The 21,149-nt window shown below is 31.9% G+C and overlaps 1 protein-coding gene across 1 annotated transcript in view; it reads right to left on the bottom strand.

Annotated features, from left to right (window-relative positions):
- Hr39 (Nuclear hormone receptor FTZ-F1 beta) overlaps positions 1 to 21,149 on the bottom strand; it is a 438,812-nt gene that overhangs the window by 323,981 nt on the left and 93,682 nt on the right. The window contains exon 2 of the mRNA XM_075372172.1: positions 11,787 to 11,814. The gene's annotated coding sequence lies outside the window, so the exon portion shown is untranslated. The remainder of the gene's footprint in view (positions 1 to 11,786; positions 11,815 to 21,149) is intronic.

Here is a 21,149-nt window from a genome sequence, read left to right as displayed (position 1 = left end):
TTAAAAAATAATTTATATTCGTGAATGCTATTGCCAATCTCGTATCTGAAGTAAGAAACCAATCTTATCAGGTTTTTCCCTGCTCCTCTGGGCTGGTCCTATAATCAAGAATGCGGATACCAACTCAACCCAGAGGAGTGTCCTGCGATTCTAAATGGGCCTTTCCACCCGCCGGCAATATGTCCGGCACGGCAGGTCGGCCCACCGGTTCTGGATTTTTTACCATCATTAACCTGCCTCTTAACTGACGGGACAGGGGTGAACCCAGGCCCAACTATGCCGTTCCCGGAGTCCCCCGCCAGCCGGGAGTCGGTCTTTTATTAACTTTGTTTGCCTGCCTCTAGCTTTGAGGATCCGGGCCTGGCTATGCCGTTCCCAGATCTCGTCCCAGTCGCCGGGACTCGGCAACTTGTTTTTTTAAATATTTTTCAGCTGGAAGTATATTAAGGTCTCACTTACAGTATGGAGTTTCTCGTTTTTCACGATATGTAAACTAACAGTACATGAAGATTTTAAGGCTTTTTTAGTTCCCGAACCTACACTAGAAATATCATTGGTATCTTCATTCAGTTTTTCAACATATCGTTCAAAACTTTTGACAGATTTACTTTTACTCTCATATGTTTCGTTTTCAAGTGTTGCAATTTCACAGGTTTTATATAGTCGATTGAAAGCTGCTTGTAACACAACGCTCTGTGATTTTGATTCACTTTCATTACTAAAACAATTAAATTAAAATTCATATAACTATGTGTTTTTTCGAAAACATTTTACTTTGAACAGCTAATACTCGATATTACTTCAATGGTACCAACATCCACGATAGTAATATCAAACTCACTCGCAAATTCTGGGTTAACACTATCTACATGAAGTTTATCATGATGACGTTCTTCGGTGATCCAGCTTTCCATTATGTGTCATGGACATTTTTTAATATAAACAACTAACGTCCACCATGTAAGTGGATTTCTTACGATTGAAAATTGTAAGGCGAGAAAAGACTAAGTGATAATTTAAATTCTGAAACCTGCCGAACCGAAGTTTACACGTAAGTAACTACTTGAACAGCAATTCCCTTTCTTTGAGTAGAGTAGATATTTTTCAGAAGAAAAAAATATACGTGTATTACGTGGGATTTGTAAACAGCGTTCAATATGTGTGTGGTTTTTTTTTTACAACAAAAATATGATATTTTTTCTTTAAGATTCTAAACTATAGTATATATACACAATTCTCTTGAATTTGTTTTTTTCATTTTTTTTATTAATTCTTAATCTAGAGGACCACAAGGGATTATCTTGAGGATTACAATTTGAGAAAAGTTATTTCATAACAAAACAATTAGAGAAGAAACTTTTGTGTCAGATTATATTGGATCGATTAATTTTATCGTTGAATTGATTAATTTGATGTTTTTTAATTTTAACGTTGATTACCAAGGTTGAAAATAGTTTACCAGCTGTTTGAAGGAAATGAATAAAGTAAATATGTAAGTGAAATATAAAATTTAAACGCATTAAAAATGTCTAAAAATACTGAATATAGTTAGCGTATGTAGATTTACACAATAACAGAGATAAAAAAATGACATAAATTTCTATGAAAGCTGTCAAACGATTATAACGGCTAAGAAATTAATCAGTAGTTCTGTATATTGTTACTTTTAAATTAAAATTAGAATACCACAACGTGTATTAATTTTATATACTTTGTAAATAATATTTGACGTAAAACACGTTGCTTAATTTTCAGCCCACCTTATGTAAAAATTTTGCAAATGTGTATTTCTATTATATTTCTTGCTTATTGTCATAAAGAATATTGTGTTGAAAGCATATCTTTACAGATTATAATCGTTATTGTACTATAGTCGTTAGAATATTCATAACATATATTTTCACGGTTTGTCATTTTTTTCTAACCTATAACCTTTAATAATATCCTTGTTCAACATTACTTGTTTCACTTAAAATAGCAGTTATATATCCTTCTAAAAAAATTGCACTTTTTCACATTCTACTGTCTTACAGTTGCATTCCGTTATAACTGCGTGCATGTATTTATTAAATTTGTTTTTTAATACGATTAACTTCTTGTTACCATAATAATTTGGAGAATAGGTAAGTCAGAAAGGACTTGCAAAAAGTAAAAAGGTTGACAGACGGGGATGTGATATTAGATCTAAAGAATTTATCTTGTGATGTATTTGGTAGAAACATATTTTTCGTAATAAATATTTTTAACGTATATATTAGATATCTTGATGTGAGAAAAATGTCTACCTATATTTAACAGCTCGCGAAGGTATTACGAGAGAATTCTTGTTTTCTACATAAGAACAGATAATGCACTCAGTAACGCAGACAGAACCGGATTAGAATTCGAAAGCGATTATTTGTAAAAGTCGACGTAGTTTATACATCGACTTCTGCACTGTTTTATGTCCTGTTTATATATTTAAGTTATATCAGATTAGTCTATCTATTTTGAACTCGTAACTAAACTTTCGCGCCTCTCTGGTTTCTCGACTTTATTTGGGCTTAACGGTGACGATTCTTCCTGTTCCGGTCGTATGACATAATTTATATAATTTCTCATGATATTTTAAATTTACACATTCAAAAAATTTAATCTAATTTAAGTAAAAGAACATAAAAACGGAGACGGTCTAACTATAACGATAATGGTGGGGTGAGATTAAGCGAGATGGGTTGTTGGGTCCCCACTTCTCAAGATTCGATTTAAAAAAATTAGAAGTCTTATGCCAAAGTTCATTTTAACAAATTAGAAGGCTTACGTCGAGGTTCAATTTAAAAAATCTGTTGTGGACACCATATGACTTCTTTGTACACCTATTAAATTACGTATACACATTTTTTGCTGCGCTTCATTTAAACTTATTCATTTGAAAGTGAGATACGATTCTTTAATAAAATGGACAGTTACAGGATTGCTGAAATATTATTTTTTATCAACATCAAATATTTATACAATTATTAATTCGACCATCTTACCTGAAATATAAGGTTAGAGTAAAAGTCCCCTGATTACTCTTTTAAATAAATTGTTTACCCAATAATCCAATAATAAAAACCGATTATTCTACACCGTAAGGTCAAAATTACTATTTGCAACCGGTATACAGGAGTTTATTAAACAGAATAGTTTATTAATAACTTTTGCTTCCAACACACCAAAAATTCAGAAATCTTGTGCATATTACCCCCAAGTAAAAAATAATTCAACAATCACTTTAAATTGAATACAATTCAAAAATCTATTTTATTTTTCTGTCAAATAAAATGAATTTAAAAAAATAAATATACAATTTTTATAAGAATTTGCTAAGAAAAACCAAAAATAATACGATTCTAAATTATAATTTTCAATTAATATTAAATAATGTTTAATGATGTTAATGATGTTTCACCAAATCTATTGCATATACACATATGCAATGCCTTCTAAATTACATTTACACATTTTTAAAAGTACATAAAATTTTATTTCACTAATAAACTTTTTCATTTTTTTTTAATTACCACTGAATTATTATTTATTGACTGACTGATCATATTGAGGGTCGTCTGACGCAAAACGTTGTTGTCAATTGCGTTTATTTCTTCTCAAATGTTCGCCTTCGCTTCATCAATATTTTGGGGATTACGTGAATAAACTCTCTCCTTTAAGTAGCTACAAAGGAAAAAATCGCAAATAGCAACTCTGGGAAACGTGGAGGCCACCGTCCTCTGCTGACAGCTCGTTGTCTGTCTCCTTCAGTTGTTGCACAGTTGTAACCTTGTATGGTTTCAATCTCAATTCGTAAAGAAATTTACAAGATGTGTATTTAACACCAGATTGTAGGGATAACTTGCGTAGTGATTTTTTTGGACCGACAGTAATTCTCCTTTCACTATCGGCAATGGCCTGTGGAGTCCTAACGGAAGGTTGCCTATTTCGTTTTACATTTGAAACCGAACCTGTTGTACGCCATTTTTTTTAACTAAATCGTGTACTCTACCCTTCGCTGGGATACAGGCATTCAGAAATTTTTCTATGAATACTTGACGTGATTCTTCAAACGATTCAGAACGAATATAGGCCTCAACTATAGCTATCCTCTCCTGGATTGAATAAGGCATATTTTACAACTGCACTCACAATATTGCAATGCAACAAAACGTGTGCTGCACTGACAAGTAACCACCTGACAAACGGCAGCAAGAATCAGCAGTAACATATACATACACTAGTCGCGCTAGTTGTGGGAGAGTCTTTCATAAACAGTTTGGGCAGCAGTTTCATTACGGGTTCGGTTTTTTGTTGCTCACGCTGTATATCTTGAGCTTTATATAGTAGAGGCCTTTCATTATTCCACGTACTACCCAACTTTTAAGGTAAAGTAACTTGTTGATGTCACATTTGCGGTAAGTCTGGCATTGTATATAGATAACATAAAACGTAATGTTTATTTGTAACAAGTTAAAAAAATTCTAAGTAAAAAAAATTTGGTTGTAAAAAAAAAATACTCCTTTTGTAAAAATAAAACGAATTTTTGATTATTTGCTATTTTTACAGAGATATTCTGATGCAATTTTAGATGTAAATATATGGTGAATACATTGTAATACACTACTAACCGTAATATTATTACAGGAAATAATAATTTATAGCTAAATCTATTGTTGGAACATACGATAATACTAGTATGAAATAGTAGTAATACTAGTATTCCGAACTAGAGTCGTTGGGAAAATTTTCGGTCTGACAAAGAATGACCAAAATGACTGTTATTCGTGAAATGATTCTGTAGATGGCGTTCTGCGAAGTTTCACACGCGTGCGTTTAGTTTTTTGTTAGTAGCGATCTAAAAAAACGAACCGCTTTTGCAATTTCTGAAAAATGGACAAACTAGAGCCTTCGAGCTGTTATAAGGTACTTTATTTTAAAAGGTTTAACCCCGAATGACAAACAAAAATTATTAGATTTCACTTTAAACGAATCTTCTCTTCGTTTTCGACGTTAAAAAATGGACTGCTGAATTTAAACGTAATCGTACATCCGTTCAAGATGAAGAACACTTAGACTTCATCATCCCATTATTATAGCGATCGCAAAAACCACTACGATTGACACAATCGTCACAAAAATCCACAATGCCATATTAAATGACTGATATATATATATATATAAATGAATGTTTGCTTGTTTGTTTGTCCCGTGTGCGTTTCTATACCATTCATGCTACATTAAATTGGACCCGCTAGGTGGCGCTGGGGTTGAGATACTTACAAAAATTGCATTTAAGGACCGATCAGGCTAATATTCAGAATATATAGTTACGTAAAAATAAATATTTTTGCAAAAACTATACCCGCTAGGTGGCGCCGGTGTCGAGATATTTACGGAAGAAACAAACAAATATACAAACAGACATTCTTCTTGTATATAAATATAAAAGGCAATGGTTTTATGTGTATCCGCTATAAACTAAAAACCTACTGACCGATTTATGCGCGGGAGAAAAGAAAAAAGGGAAGGTTAAACTTTGTGAAGTTCCGTAATGCTCATTTGTTTTAATGTTTAATCAAACTTTCAATTGCGTTCATTTAATCTATATATATATATATTCAAATCTAGGAACAGGGAAGCATTGCCGGGGCTGCTACTAATGTATAAAATATTCACGAGTTTTGTACAAAACTCGTTTATTCCTTAGTTTATGACACCCTATAATTAATTTTAAATTTAGAATTTGTTCGGGCAGCCTCGCCATGGTCTAAATCCCCCTTGGTATTCCCCTAGTTCTCGTTCCAGTTGGTCTTTCATTCTGTTGTAAATTATTCTTGATAGAATTTTGTAAGTGCAATCTAGTAAGGAAATTCCCCTATAGTAGTCAGGGTTGATTTTATCACCTTTTTTATGTAAAGGGTGGATTATTGCGGTTTTTCATTTTTTCGGAAATTCCTCTTTGTGCCATATTTTTACACTTCTTTGTGGAGATTTCTATGTATTTTTTCTGACGCGTTCTTCCATAATTCTGCAGTCAGGAGGAAATTTTCTCCACTTGCTTTGTTGTTTTTCATTTGCTTCAGAGCTATCTTTACTTCTGCTAATGTTGGTGGAAGGATGTTTTCTCTTGGTGTTTTAATCTGGATATTTGTGTTTATTTCCAGAAGTTCTTTTGGTTCTTCACAATTCAGAAGTTTTCTAAAGCTTTCTCTCATGATGTTGGCATTTTCTTTATCAGTGTGTGCCAGATTTCCTTCTGAATTTCTTAACACATATGTTTATATTTATATAAATTTCTTATTTATATTAAATATATAGTACTTGAACTATTCAAATATAGATATCACTGTAGAGATTATGTACTGCACAGGAAATAAATTCTATTCTGTTAATAGTACTACTACAGAACTGCTACAATGCATCTCTCTATGCTGCTTTTAAAAGTTGTCTTTGTTCGTCAAAATAAAATTATATATGATAAGATTCGTAGGATCTTTCCTTCATACAACAAAAACAAAAGATATGTAATAGGGATTAAAACAATAAACAGGGGCATTCAAATATTAAATATGAATACGTATTTAACTGCGCTTATAGAACTGAATCAAGCATCCTAAATTGTATAAATTCAATAGAAAGTAGGACCAACAAGCCGTAGTATACATTATTCATTAAAAAAAATCCTATTGCACAACGTAGAAGAATTCCAGTACACAACTATAAACCGAACTCCCTCCTTCTGTACAATAAAAAGACCTTGCAATAAAGAATTTATCACTAAGCTCTCAATAAAATGAAGTTTTATTTATAATTCAATTAAAACAAAAATCTTTTTTCGAGTCATCGACCTCAATTGAACTAAAATAAAATAAATCTAAAGAAAAGAAAATCTTACATAATAAAAAATAAATAAAATTATTTTTATTCTATAAATAGGTGTCGAGGAAGAAGAAGAAGAAAAAAGAAGAAGAAAGGTAAATGATATAATAGTACCGGGAACAAAGCACGACAAAAACTGAGGTTATGTCCTCAATAAGCATAACCACATTAATGGCAATATATTGTAAGATACCTTGTGCTGCTGCAGAAAAGAAGGGTGTGTTTCAGTAAAAGTAGATGGCCTTCGCTGCATACCGTCTGTTTGCTGAAACAAGGACGTTATCGTTAATAAACGTAGCCCTTGCGTCGTTTCGTCACATACATGATACGTGTTTGTATATATCTGATAGGTAGGTAGATACTGTAGAGTAGACTAGAGAGATCGAAAGAACTTCCCCTACCTCTTCCCCACACGCTATCCATTTACACTTAACCATTATATATTATTGAAAATACGCCGGCAACACCGACCTACGCTCGTTTTTTTAGTTGTGAAACATACAAGAGAGTTATCTCGTCGCAACAACTAACTGTACGCATGTTAACATGTATGTAGTATTGTTAGCATCATTTTATATATATATAGTTTTATATATTTGTTCCACAAATTACCACTACTGCTATCATATATTTTTAACAATAATGACGACAACTGTACTAAATTACAACGCTGTGAAGACATAACTATCTATGCGTAGGAAGTAACTTATCCTACCTATAAATAGGTGTGACATACCTATACAAACTATAAAATATATATTTAGGTTAGTAGAGAACAGAGTATCCAATAAAACTGATATATTATAGAATTTTTTTGCAATTCTGAACAAGTCAATAAATTTAAAAAAAACATTAAATACAAAACAAAGCAAAAACTCTTTTTTCCCCTTGACATACTGTACGTATCTTTTAGTTCTACCACACATTTTCTGGAAAATGAATAATCTTTAAACACACAATATAAAATAGTGGTTTATTAAAAAAAAAAAAGATAATGTAATACAGTAAGCAAAAGATCAACAAGAAATCTTTGCCATTTCAATTTAAACATAAATTATATTATTTTTTATAATAATAAAATATGATAGAAAAGAATTTAATGATAAAATTCCTATTAAATTAGGATTACATAATACTAGCCGGTCGGAGCTCGCTTCGCTCGCCCGACCGTCCCAGCCAGGTGATTCCGCCCCTTGAAACCTCCCGGGGCCCACGTCAGCCCAGGCGAACCCGACCCAGGGGCCACCAGCACAAACTACCGGCTTTATATATATAACAAAGACAGTTAATTTTCCTTTATTTAGTTAATGTAGAAAATGGGGGGGGGAAGGAATGTTGCCTTCTACAAAAATTCGAAAATACCGTTTCATATCAACATGCCAATAGCAATAAAATGTAGGTGATATTCAAATTTATAAATAACAATTTCACTCCGTTCACCACAAGAACAAATTGAGAAATAATCATTATTACTACCAAAGAAAACAATTCTGATTGATCCCTTTTGGGAGTACTTTATGATGGTTTTACGAGTATATGCATCAAAGCCGTAATAAAGAATAAAAAATCAATGTACCCACTTCCTGCAGCAAACAATACATTATTTCTCTCAGCTGCTATATAGCTATTTAAGTATATATACTAGCCGGCCCGTCTAACCGGAACCTAGACCCAGGCGAATCCCGGAGCCAACACAGGGACCGCAGAGCTCGCTTCGCTCGCCATTCCCACGTTGCAGGAGAACGGCGTCTTGGACACCCGCAGAGCTCGCCATTCCCATCCCCCCAGAGGGCTCCGTCTGCTGGACCCCCGCACTATTCGTTATTCTCATGACCGTGAGAATAATACTGATCAATAACAATTAAAGCATTCAGGCTTTATAGAAACCTGAAAAATAAATTAAATTACGAAAGACAGAATAATAATAATAATAGCAATGGTAACTTAAGTACACACATTTTTAACGACGACGAAAAATTCGTAACTTATTTCTTTGCTATGGAGGCATGAAGTTAAATGATTAATCTTTTTTCTCCTTAATGAATATCTTTAACTTATAACTTCACCGTCATTCAGCGTGATGAAATAATGAATATTTTTAATATTTTAACCTTCAAGGGAGGTAGGGCCTCGGTCTGTGGCTTAAAACCTTCCACGGTGTATACGAATGTATCCTGAAAATTTTAAAGCAATCGATCAGTTTGTTCTTCGATATGAAATATATCTAAAAAAACTTCTCAGTTATGCCAAGAAAGATGGGTAAAAATTTGCGATTTATCGAGTAGTTTTTTGTTTGTCCCGAACAAACAAAAGCCCTCTTCTTTTTATAATAGTACAGATAGTTATAGATTTAACTTAATGTAAATTTAATTCTATAATTTTTTTATTCGATTGATTCGAATCATTCAGTTGAAACCCAGCTCACACAGTGATAGAGACTCACTGTTCATTAATACAATTTATTATAGTTTGTGCTTCCACTGGCAAATCTCCAAGGGCTTACATACTTAATTTTTTTTTCAAGAAATATTTCTAACAAAAGAAACAAACAAAAGCCGTCTTTGACCTTTGACTTTAAATAATAGTATAGATATAGAAGTATATATAATAGTAAAGATATATATATACATACGGCAACTTTAAAATAACTTTCCAAGAGTTAAACACAGAAAAATGAAATTTAGAAAATACTGCTACCTCAAAACGATATACCTTTCGGTTCGAGACCACCACCACCACACCTCAAACAAAGATTTTAAATATAAAGAACAGTTTATGACAGTACATTTTAAACAGAATTAAAAAAACAGCAATTTTGATGTAAAATCGCCAGATTACGAAAACCACAACCAAACTGGAGCCATTTAATATTTTTAATAACTAGTTCAAAAATTATTTAAACTACCTCTTAAATAACTCCTTAACAGTGAACCGTTACAAAAATTAGATTTATCAAATGGTAACATCAAAACGATCAATTTCCCCCTCCCACACATTCATGGGCGGTTACCTCCAACAATTATTAATGAAAAGGTAAGATTGTGACCCATCATTTTAAAAGACACCGTAAAAAACGCTTTAACGTAAAAATAAATCGGGTTACGATAACAAACAAAATGGAGGCGATTTAATATATTCTTCACAGCTAGTTTGAAATGTGGCCTATAATTATTTTCTAGCCAAAGTAATGATCTCATATAGAAAATTAAATCGTTTCGGGGTAGGTGCATTAGTTAAACGTTATATTTTTACGTTTAATGGTTGAAAATAAATTTAAGAACCACCGTACTTTGTTATTACCCGGAATATACATATAACTAATATTACGAAAATGAAATTCTTTAAATATTATTAATTTAAAACCTGATTATTTTCTCTTTAATAAAATAATTATCTATTACTTTATTCGCTTTCACATAATAAAAGCCGGATTGTGTCGATCATTGGAATGTAATTACCGGCTGTAATGTAAAACCTATAGGAATACTAGGTAATTTTTAGTCATAAAAATTCTAGAGAAAAAAAAATGAGAAGAAATTCCATTAAAGATAAAATAATTCTTAAGTAATTAATGTAATTATAATAGATCATAATGACGCAACAACTAGACTAGTTAAATTCGTTCGTTGCGCAATTTACAATACGCTTACCACAAACAGGTAATAGACTAAACCAGAAACAAAACAAGGATTATTAAACGAAAAAAAGAATGCAGAACCAGCCAGCGTGGCGAGCCACTGGGCAATGATGTGCGATCTGTACTTAAAAAAAAAAATGATGCAATTATGCCAGGGGAGTCAACTTATCTACCTCCTGCCTTGACGATAACCTAAACCGGACTTAAGAATTTCTTTTTAAACTATTTAACATTTTTAAATAATTATCTACGATTCGTTTTAAAGATGTAACTTGTTTAAAATAAAAATAAAATTGAAAGAGATAGTAACACAGCGATGATAGCGGCCTGATAAATCAATTATATTAATCAAAAGCCGGTCCACAAGAACTTTTATAAATCCTAGTATCTTTAATAAAATTACCTTTTCGTTTCCTTTCTTTTTTTAATAAAACAGCAGGTGGTCACAAATGGCCGGCCTCCGTAGCGCGAGTGGTAGCGTCTCGGCCTTTCATCCGGAGGTTCCGGGTTCGAATCCCGGTCAGGTATAGTATAGCATTTTCGCATACGCTACAAATCATTCATCTCATCCTCTGAAGCAATACCTAAAGGTGGTCCCGGAGGTTAAACAAAAAAAAAAAAAAAAAGAAAGGTGGTCGTCACAAATGAAAATAAAAGTCATCAAAATGGAAAAAACAACTTAAATATTTGGTAAAATTACCATAGTTAACTGATGAAGAACGCATTTTTTTACCGATTTCAATAACTTCAAATTATAAACCAAACCATAGACCTAATGAATTTAAAATAATAATACCTTTTTATAATATCTCTTTCTACCTCTGTAACTAAAGCTTGTACAGACATGTGATACAATGTGATTTTACCTTAGTTAATTACGACATAAAATGAAGTTATGATGAGCAAATTTTTTATAATATTTTTAATTAAATGTATTGTTAAATATGGCGAGAGGAGAGCTCGATGTTTCCATATTCTTTTAAGGCGTAGAAACAAAATAAATTCCCCGTAAATACAAAAATTAAAATTATCTACAGAATTATTAGGTAACTGAAGCATATAACGAGAAACTACTTCAGCCCTCACTTTATATCGATAAAAACATATTTGACACGGGATTCCTAGTATTTTTTTTCTAAATAGTTTTGATATTTTCAGAGGTGATTTTTATTTGAAATCGGTTCTTAATGTCTATATGATTATTATGTAATTAACCGTAGCCAAGATGAATATAAACGAAACAAAATTAACTTACCAGAGCAAGTGATGACCCAACGGATTATCTGAAAAAAAAAAAAAAAAATCAGACCAACAAATTATAACTTTCTGTTTTTGACTAAAACGATGCTACGTATCGTTTAGTCTACATTTTTATTTTTATTTTACATAAAGACAAATAGAATATATATTTCGGAGGTACTGTTTATTTACATTAGATTTGTTTCCATTTTTAATTTCCCATCTAGAGCGCTATACTTCAAGGGAAGTATTGTACTCGGTCCAATATGCAGTTTTCATCGGATCTTGACGCTTTGACACCTAAGGAACCCAAAAATAGGATGGAAATTTTCCAGATATTAATGTTCATATGTACGTGTGTGTATGTCTTCAGTGTTGGCCTCTAGATCACCTTTTATCTCCAAAATTACTAGACTGATTTTGACCAAACCTGGTCAGATTATTTCTACTTTATGAGGCACTGATGCCAATAAATCTATAACTTAAAAGGTCAAGAGGGTGGGCTGTACAGCAAGATCAACCTCAATATCTCGAGATTTCGACTAATTAAGGTCATATTTTTCTTAGACATATTTGTTAAAAATTAAAAAATAAACAATATTTGCAAAAAATCTTTGCGAAATCGCTTCCCCACCCCAAAAAATGCTCTTAAATAACTGCTACGTTGTGACGTCACAGGTCAGCGGTAGTATTAAATAAATAAATAATATTTAAAGTATAAAATAGTAACTCGGTTTGCCTTCAACTCGATCGCCGGTTGACTCGGTATCTGGTACGTTAAGCCTCGCGGCTACACCAGTCTGCCGACCATACAAGCGAAATTTGTTCTATGCAAATTGTAAAATTACATTAGCTTAATTAGTGCCGACCGTCGCCCTAGTACCGCCAGACCTGCGCGAATAAAATACGATATGCGCGCGTGCTTTATTTGAAATCATTGAATTAAATAAACGAGAGAATATTATATTTAAATAAAATGGTACATATTTATAATTAAGTTGTATGTGTAAACCGTACATCAGACACGACCCACATTTGAAAGACTTTCGCGGCTTTAGTCGCATGATGGGAAAGTCCTACAACTGTGTTGTCAGCTTTTTTTTTAATATACTAATTCCTCATTATCTACGGATGATGAATGTATGACAACTGAAATGTGACATCTAGTTTTAGATTTTAATTATTATCTTTTATAAACGGATTTTGAGCATTTTCTATTTAAAAATTTATCTCCGATATTTTCTTTAAATTCAAAGTTCCTAAGGAAGTTTAAATTTGTCGATAGATTCCCCTATATTTAACACTATTTTTTTATTCTTTTACTCTTTTAATATATATACAAATATATAATAAATTATTATTAAGCAAAAAAAAAAGAAAGAATTTACAAAATTTTAATGTTTAAATCTTCTATAACATGACCATCTGTAACAACATGGTCGGCACATCACAGTACGATAAATTAACAGAAATCAAACTAAAATTATAAAAATCGCCGAAAAGTAAACAATCAGAATATCGAAGTTATATAAAAAAAAAACATCGTTTCCCCAGTGCTTGGATACTTTAATAATATCAAAGATAATTTTAGGTATTAAAAATTTTTAGATAAAATTTTTAAAAAGCCGACAAAAAGTTGCATAACTTTCCCAGTTCCCACATTCAAGTCACGCAACTCTGCGTAACTATAAACGAACGGCCCTAAGAAACCGTAAAACATAACATAACAACATTTCATTAGCCTCTAGAATAGTTCGCATATCCCACTGGGTTGGTCTAGTAGTGAACACGTCATCGCATATTAGCTGATTTCGAAGTCGAGAGTTCTAAGGTTCAGATTCTAGTAAAGGCAGTTACTTTCATTGGAATAACAGATCGTGGATACCGATGTTCTTTGGTGGTTAGATTTCAATTAACCACAGATCTCAGGAACGGTCGATCTGAGAATGTACAAGACTACACTTCATATACATTCATAAGTATCATCCTCTGAAGTACTACCTTATGATGGTTTCGGAGGCTAAACTGAAAAAGAGAGAATAATTGGCATGTTTGCCCCTAGGTTAAACTTACAACGCAATGCCGAATAACAGATACAATCGACAAGGATGTGGTGCAGTGTCAGTTTGCAGTCGTAGCGAGCACAAACGGGTGCATCTGTTTGCGTCATCAGGTATCGATGAGTGAGCCTAATGTGCTCTATTTGCTTTCTCTCGACGGTTATTTCTGCATGAGGAGCTCCATGGTGACACGGTGTTCTTGATTGGATAAAGTTTATTGTTAATATTAGCATCCCACTCGTTTTCAGACTCGTCATGAACCACCCTGTTTAGAAAAGACAAGATCGTTCGAAGCTACGAGACTGATGAAAGGAGGCTGGAAACAGAATTCCTTTGCCGCATCATCAGCGCGCTCATTCCCTGAAATTCAGCAGAAGATAACTGTTATATTAAGTGATTAATTTGCGAAATAATAAACTCAATCTCACAGTCAACAGGGTATCTGGAGTACACATCATTAATCGCATGTAAAGCACTAATGGAATCTGAGCAAACAAGAACATGTCGAATTTTTGGACTGATTACATGGAAGGCCTGTATTGCCAACCACAACCGATAGAATCAACGTTTCTAGAGCCGTCCGTATAAACTATAGCATCAGGATTCACGCAATATATCATTGTGCCGAAAAAAAAAAATTGTGCCAAAACGGTCTATCCAGTCTGGAAATATTACGCAAAATATGTATGTACGTACATACATCCTTTCGAAAATTGTCAATACTAAAAATCTTCTTTTTTGTACGAGGTTACGAAACATCAAGATCTGCAAAAAAAAAATTGACGCGATTATTACACTTTCCCTTACGTATTTACTGAATATCTATGCGATATAATTATCTAGTCAAGTAAACAAAAATTATATATCATTAAGCAAGATGTTTCATACAAATATTCTTAATTAAGATGTAAATTGGTTATCGAAAAATCATAGCAACCAAAGACTGTAGATCACTCTTTATAGTCGTCATACCTTACCGTTCAATGACTGAAATCCAGAAAATCTCTTATGTACACTTACAGAACTACAGAAATCCTGCAAAAGAGAAACAATTTGTTGACTGAATGGAAGTGACTCACCGACAACTCATTCCTGGAAAGAGGATTTCCTCTCGGAATATAAAATAGTGCGGCTCTTATACAGGTCTCTTAAGTAGACTGAGAAATTTTACGACGAATCTGCTAAAATAAGGACTTGAAAATGATGACGTAACTGTGCAAATTTTTGTTCTGGCAATATTCAGAATATGGATAATCTATTGCGTTGCTAACACGAATGTAAAGTGCACTAAAGAAAACTTAGCAAATGTCAAGGCTGTAAAAGTTACAACGTTTTGAAAAAAAAAAACACATATAAACCATATTTTCTAAAATTAAATAATAAAATAAACCATATACCACGTCTTCCGGTATTTCAGAGCAACAGAGTGCAAAAATTTACTTTTATTTACTAAAACGAAACTAACGACACGAACTAAGTTAAACTTAGTAAAACCTGGATATCCTTTCATTCCTCGTAAATATCCATAATAGATGAAGTAAATTATTCATCAACAAACTAGGCCTACTGGTTATGACGAGACGCCTTGGGTACAATCATGTATTTCTTAAATCTATAGTTATTTAATAAAATAAAAACACATTATACATGTTTTGTTTTTTATAACTAAAATATAATGAGGTATGACGTAATTTTATAAAGATATTAGGAGAAACGGTAAATCAGTTATCGAGAATCTTGTTATACACATAGGCGTATAACCTACATACAACCTTGCATATTAAAAAAAAATATATAAATCTTACTTTTATTTATTAAAATTGAACAAAATTAATTTTATCGTAAAATTTTATTTAAACTCAGGATACTTTAAGTTGGATCAAAACAAACAATGACCATCGGTATCGAGAGATAATCTGGATATATTTTTGGTATATCGGAACTGAACTTTTATTATTTATTGAAAAAAAAAAAAACAAGGTAAAATATGATCAGTTATCAACAAATCACGAGCGTTAAGGGATACGTAGATTATAAGTTTTCCATACTATGTAAGAAATGCTATTTTTTTCTTTTTAAGCGACTGCCCAAAAAGGAGTGTAATGTATTTAGGATGTATGTATGTGTGTTTGTTTGTTCCACCATAGCAGCTCAATGTCTGAACCAATATGATGTATGACCCACGCGTTGGAATCCTTACGTTATCGGGAGTGTCATGGGCTGTTCTCTCTCTCACTCACTCTCTCTCTCTCTCTCTATACACACACAAGTGATTCAAAAGGAAAGGGAAAAAATATGGAAACTGATTTTAGAACTTGAAATAAGGAAAAAAGCTCATGTAAAGATATGTCCGAAAAAGCTTTGTTATCGAGTTACGGCTAGCGAAAAAGTTCGCCCTACTTCCGGTTCCCCCGGTGAAATTTCAATATATTAAGAGTAAACCTGATGGTTTCTTACGTTTTTTGACCAGAAAAACCGAATAAAACACGAATTATAACTATATTTCCCGTAGTTTTCAAGATATCAAACGTAGAACAGAAAAATTCCGTGACGAAAAACATTTTTTTTAGCTTTGAAATACAATAAATTTGTTAAGCGACAAATAAATGGGTAAATTTTATAATTAAAAAGTGTAAAAAATTTTATTCCGAGAAAACTGATTTAATAAAGTCTATGAAAAACAAAAAAAAAAAAACTTTTATTAATTACAAACTTAACAAAATCTTTTTGTAAAAATTAAAAACAGCTGTTTTTAGTACAACAAATTTAGACCTTTAAAAAATTAAAATATTTTTAATTTACTTTTACAAAATATTCACTTTGATTTATACTCTAATAACTTAATACAACATTACTCAAAAAAGAGTATAATGTATTTAGGATGTTTGTATCTAAGCACGTTTATTCCACTACCAGCTCAACGGCTGAACCGATTTATATGTATGACTCCGCGTTGGAATCCTTACGTTATCAAGATTGTCATAGGATATATATGTTTAAATAAATTAAAAAAAATTGAAAACAAAATTCTGCTACATATATAAATACAATAAACAAAATTATCACCCGCATTATTCTTTAATTATTCTATGTTAAAGAGCAACTTTTATTTTTGCAGTCGTTTTTTAATTTTTAATATTTATCACTTGTTTAATCGAAACTATTGTATTATTTTTCTCTAAGACTAAATTAAAAACGATTTAATTTTGTATGCAATTTAACAAAATTCCATAAGCTGTAGTCAGTAACCAACAACAAACTACACCTACGTGTAATGTTTTTTTCCTAGATGAATTAATTCATCACAAAAAGCTTTAAAGCTTGAACACTGGAATAAGGAAATGGAATTTTGTAGCGTAGGAAAAATACCATACTTGACCGGGACCCTTGGATCAAAGGCTGAGACGTTACACTCCTCAACGCAGATCAATTTAAAAAAAAATATATATAGTTTACTGGAATATAATTAAAAATGATATCATTCCATAAATACGTCATGATAAAAAAACAAAAACAACAAATTCGGTTAACAACGAACTTCGTCTATCGATAAGATCAACATTTTTCTACCTTGACCACTTCATCCATTTAAGACATTATCTACTACTTATTTTCTTCCTTCTAGAAACACATGTAATACGCCCACTATACCATTTATCATTCGGTAAATTAATAAATTATAACAAAGTTATAATACAGGTTCTACACTAGTCGTGATGTAGTCTAGTAAGATATGAAGTAACGAAAGATTTATTGAAATCCTTGTCATCCACAACCTTTAATAAAGTACAAAAATAACTTATTATTCATAAAATAGTGCAATTACTACTGCATTAATAAGTTATTCAGTTAAAAGTTATTGGTTATTAACGTGTGACCTCAAACCGAACGCAATTATTTGACTTTTCGGCACTTTCGCATTATTATCTGTGTTTGTAGTATGATAGTTTTTAAATGGCAGAATTGACTGAAGTCAGTTAAGACATTTTTTAAAAGTTCACAAAAAACAAAAGGTAATAATAATGATAATGTTGGAACCATTTAAAATCATAACAGGTTTCTGTTTTAGATAATGTCATAAAAGAATGGAAGGAAATACTGAAACTAAATGAGGTGGAAACAAAAAGATTAGGTTACAAAAAGGACACACTAGAAATAGATTGTTTTGTCTTCGCGGACGGTCTAGTAATAATTACAAACAATTCTGAAGTAGTAAAATTCAAATACAAACGTTAAAAAAATCGCAGAAAAACGGGATTACCGATTCCTATGAACTAAAGGATTATGACGGATTGATAGATAATAAAAATAAATTGAAAAATCTGAAAAAAAATTAATTACGGTAAAATACAAATAGTTGTAAAATTTAAATATTTAAAAAATTTAGGAGAAATAATAAAGTATAAACACCCTGAAAAGATCCAACGCAGAAATTAAAACAATTAAAATGAAACTAACAAAAAATATATATAATAAAAAATCCCTTCCTTTAACGCAAAACTGAATTATAAATTTAAACCAGAATGATTTTATCCTGCAGAAATGATGGTGATAGTCAAAGAATTAGACTGGAAGAATAATCAGAAAAGAAAGGAAAATTTTAAGAAAGATTTTACGGTCTACATTAAAAATAATAAAAATATCTTACGATCAAATGAAGAAATTTACCAAAAATTGGAAAAAATAACCGACTAACAGAAAAGGAAGATTAGCATTTTACGTACACTTAAAAAGAATAGAGGACAATAGATTAAAAAAAAAATTCTTTAATTATCTTTCTAAATTAAAAACTAAAAATAACTGGTTTCAAGAAGTCGGAAAAGATTTAAGGAATTAAATATTAAAAAATAAATTTTTAAACGAAATACTTTCAGGAATAAAAAAAAAAATATTTTCAGGAAAATCAAAGAGTAAACAATTTTTCCGAAAAAGAGAGAGACGAAGTTAAAGAATGAAAGAGTACTGGCTGAAAAAGAAACAAAATTCAAACTAATGTTGCTTTAATCGAACCACATACAACCCAAACGAAATTTTAAAAAATTATATAATAATGCTGGGGAATGATTTGAAAATTTATATTATATTATCTTATGTACACAACTTAAACGTTAAAAATATAAAATTATAAATCTGCCACGAACTGAATTTCGAATAATTTTTTAACCGGTAACTTAATAGATTAGAATCATTTTTTCCAAGATATAAAGTTATATTCATTTTATTATTGCTACGCAACTAATCACAGCAAAGATTAATTAAACTTGTATATAAATCTAAGACTCTTGGTCGGGAAATCCAAAAATGCAAATTTATAAAACATAATTAACCTATGAAAAACGGTAGCAAAGTTGGTTCCTTAAAAAATAAGGTACTAAGAAAACTTTTGGTCCAATTCTAAAAGATGGTAAATGGAAGATACAAAAGAATAGAGATAAACCTAAAATTAACCGGATGTAATGGCAATTACAAACCCAGTGAAAGATTACGTTAGGCTAGCCGCGTCCTCAAAAGATAAATGGGGAAAAGAAGATTTTGGGGCGGCGATCCACTCCGTTGGTGGAATACTACTAGAAAGGATATACAAAGGCAAAATGCTAGAGGAAGAAGATGAGTTAACCAGAAGAAATTGAGACAACTGACTAACTACGTGGTAGTAATGATTTCTGATTATAGTGAGTTACGCAATGACAAAAGATGACCGATTGGAAATGATTCTTATATTTTATCCAACTAGTCACAGTTTTTATATTACAAGAGAACAGGCAGAATTTTAGGTACTGATCAAACACCAAACTTCACTGGTTCACTGACAACATGAAAGGGTCTACAAAATTTATGGCGTAGTTTATAGTAACATATTTCGTGCATTTTCTTAAATTGACAGTTTGTAGAGATTATATCCATATGTTGCGTGAATTAATAGTCAGACTTAGAGAAAGCCGTCCTAAATGGTTTATTCGAGGAAAGGAGCCAATTCATTATGTAGAAAGCATACGGCCAACGTTTGAATGAAAGAAGAATCCTATAGAATGGACACCACTACGATCACTTGATCCCTTAAATCGACGGACAATGCCATTTAAGAAATTTTAAGAATCTAAGATGTACGCTTAAAAAACCTAAGAACTGAATTCCAGCGAAATATAAACACTCCAAAGGCTTTTCAAAACTGAAGGAAGTACGAAAATATACTTATAAAATGGTGGAAGATGATAAGCAGAGCATGTTTTTCATTAAGGAAATGTGATGTTCCTATAGTTCTGGGACTCTGCGATGGAGCTGAGTGGGAGTAGAAGGTCTGTCCTCCTCTCCCTAGCAGACCAGACCGGAGTTCGTAGTTGCAAAAAACTAAGGGTTAAAATTATCAAGTTGAGTTTCACTACGGGAACTAGGTATAAATTCCGTTGTTGCGAACATCATTTCTTATCGAATGTTTATTTACTGAATTGGCTACGAATATTATGAGACATTTACAATCACAAGTAGCTTACTTAAAATGTAAAACTAGGCGCGGGGTTCGTGCTTCCGCGAACTCGGTTAGCTAGTTCAGAGGGCAAAGAAGTAGGACAGTCAAGATGTCCGAAAGAAGCCTACAGCGAAGGCGAAGGCTGAATCATAATTCACTGATGTAAATGTCGATCTAATGACGCATTTACATGGTGGCATACCAAAGAGACCTGGCTTATTGCTGTAAGATGTAATCAGTTAGAGGGTCAAAAGACGACCTCCGTTAAAGCCCATTAGGGCTAGGAACGGTGGGGGGAGTGGCAATCGTAATCGTCACAAGGTGTCTTCCCCTAGGGTGGTTGGGATGTTCCAACAGTTCTCTCATTGGTTCAAGACTTCCACGCCTATCTTCTATATAAAAAAAAAACATCTAGTGTTCTTCTCGTTGGTTATTAAGTGAATATCTACAGCCAATCGCTACAAAACAAATATTCAGACGAGATATCCACATACTTTTATCAAACATAGAAAATTGAATAACCAGTACCTATTACTAAGTGAATATGGATACAAATTTTTTTTAAATGTTCGGTTAAGTTGATACAAAACTTTAATAATATCAACCCGTTTGGTTTATACGATCTAAAAAAGTAATGTAGCTCAAATTAACAAAATCTTAATTAATTAAATGATTTATAAAACGGTCTTTTATATGGGAGTAAAATAAAAATATATTGTGAGCTTGTTCATTTGAACGAATACAAAACTAAAACTTAAATAAATACAAGTAATCAGAAATATTAATTTTATTTGTTTTTTATTATATACATTGAAAACAATAATTAAGAATTAAACAACAAAATAGAAATTGT

The sequence above is a fragment of the Lycorma delicatula genome, chromosome 7, assembly GCF_047948215.1.
Source record: "Lycorma delicatula isolate Av1 chromosome 7, ASM4794821v1, whole genome shotgun sequence".
NCBI classification, from domain to species: domain Eukaryota; kingdom Metazoa; phylum Arthropoda; class Insecta; order Hemiptera; family Fulgoridae; genus Lycorma; species Lycorma delicatula.
This window is presented reverse-complemented; position numbering and strand designations above follow the sequence as displayed.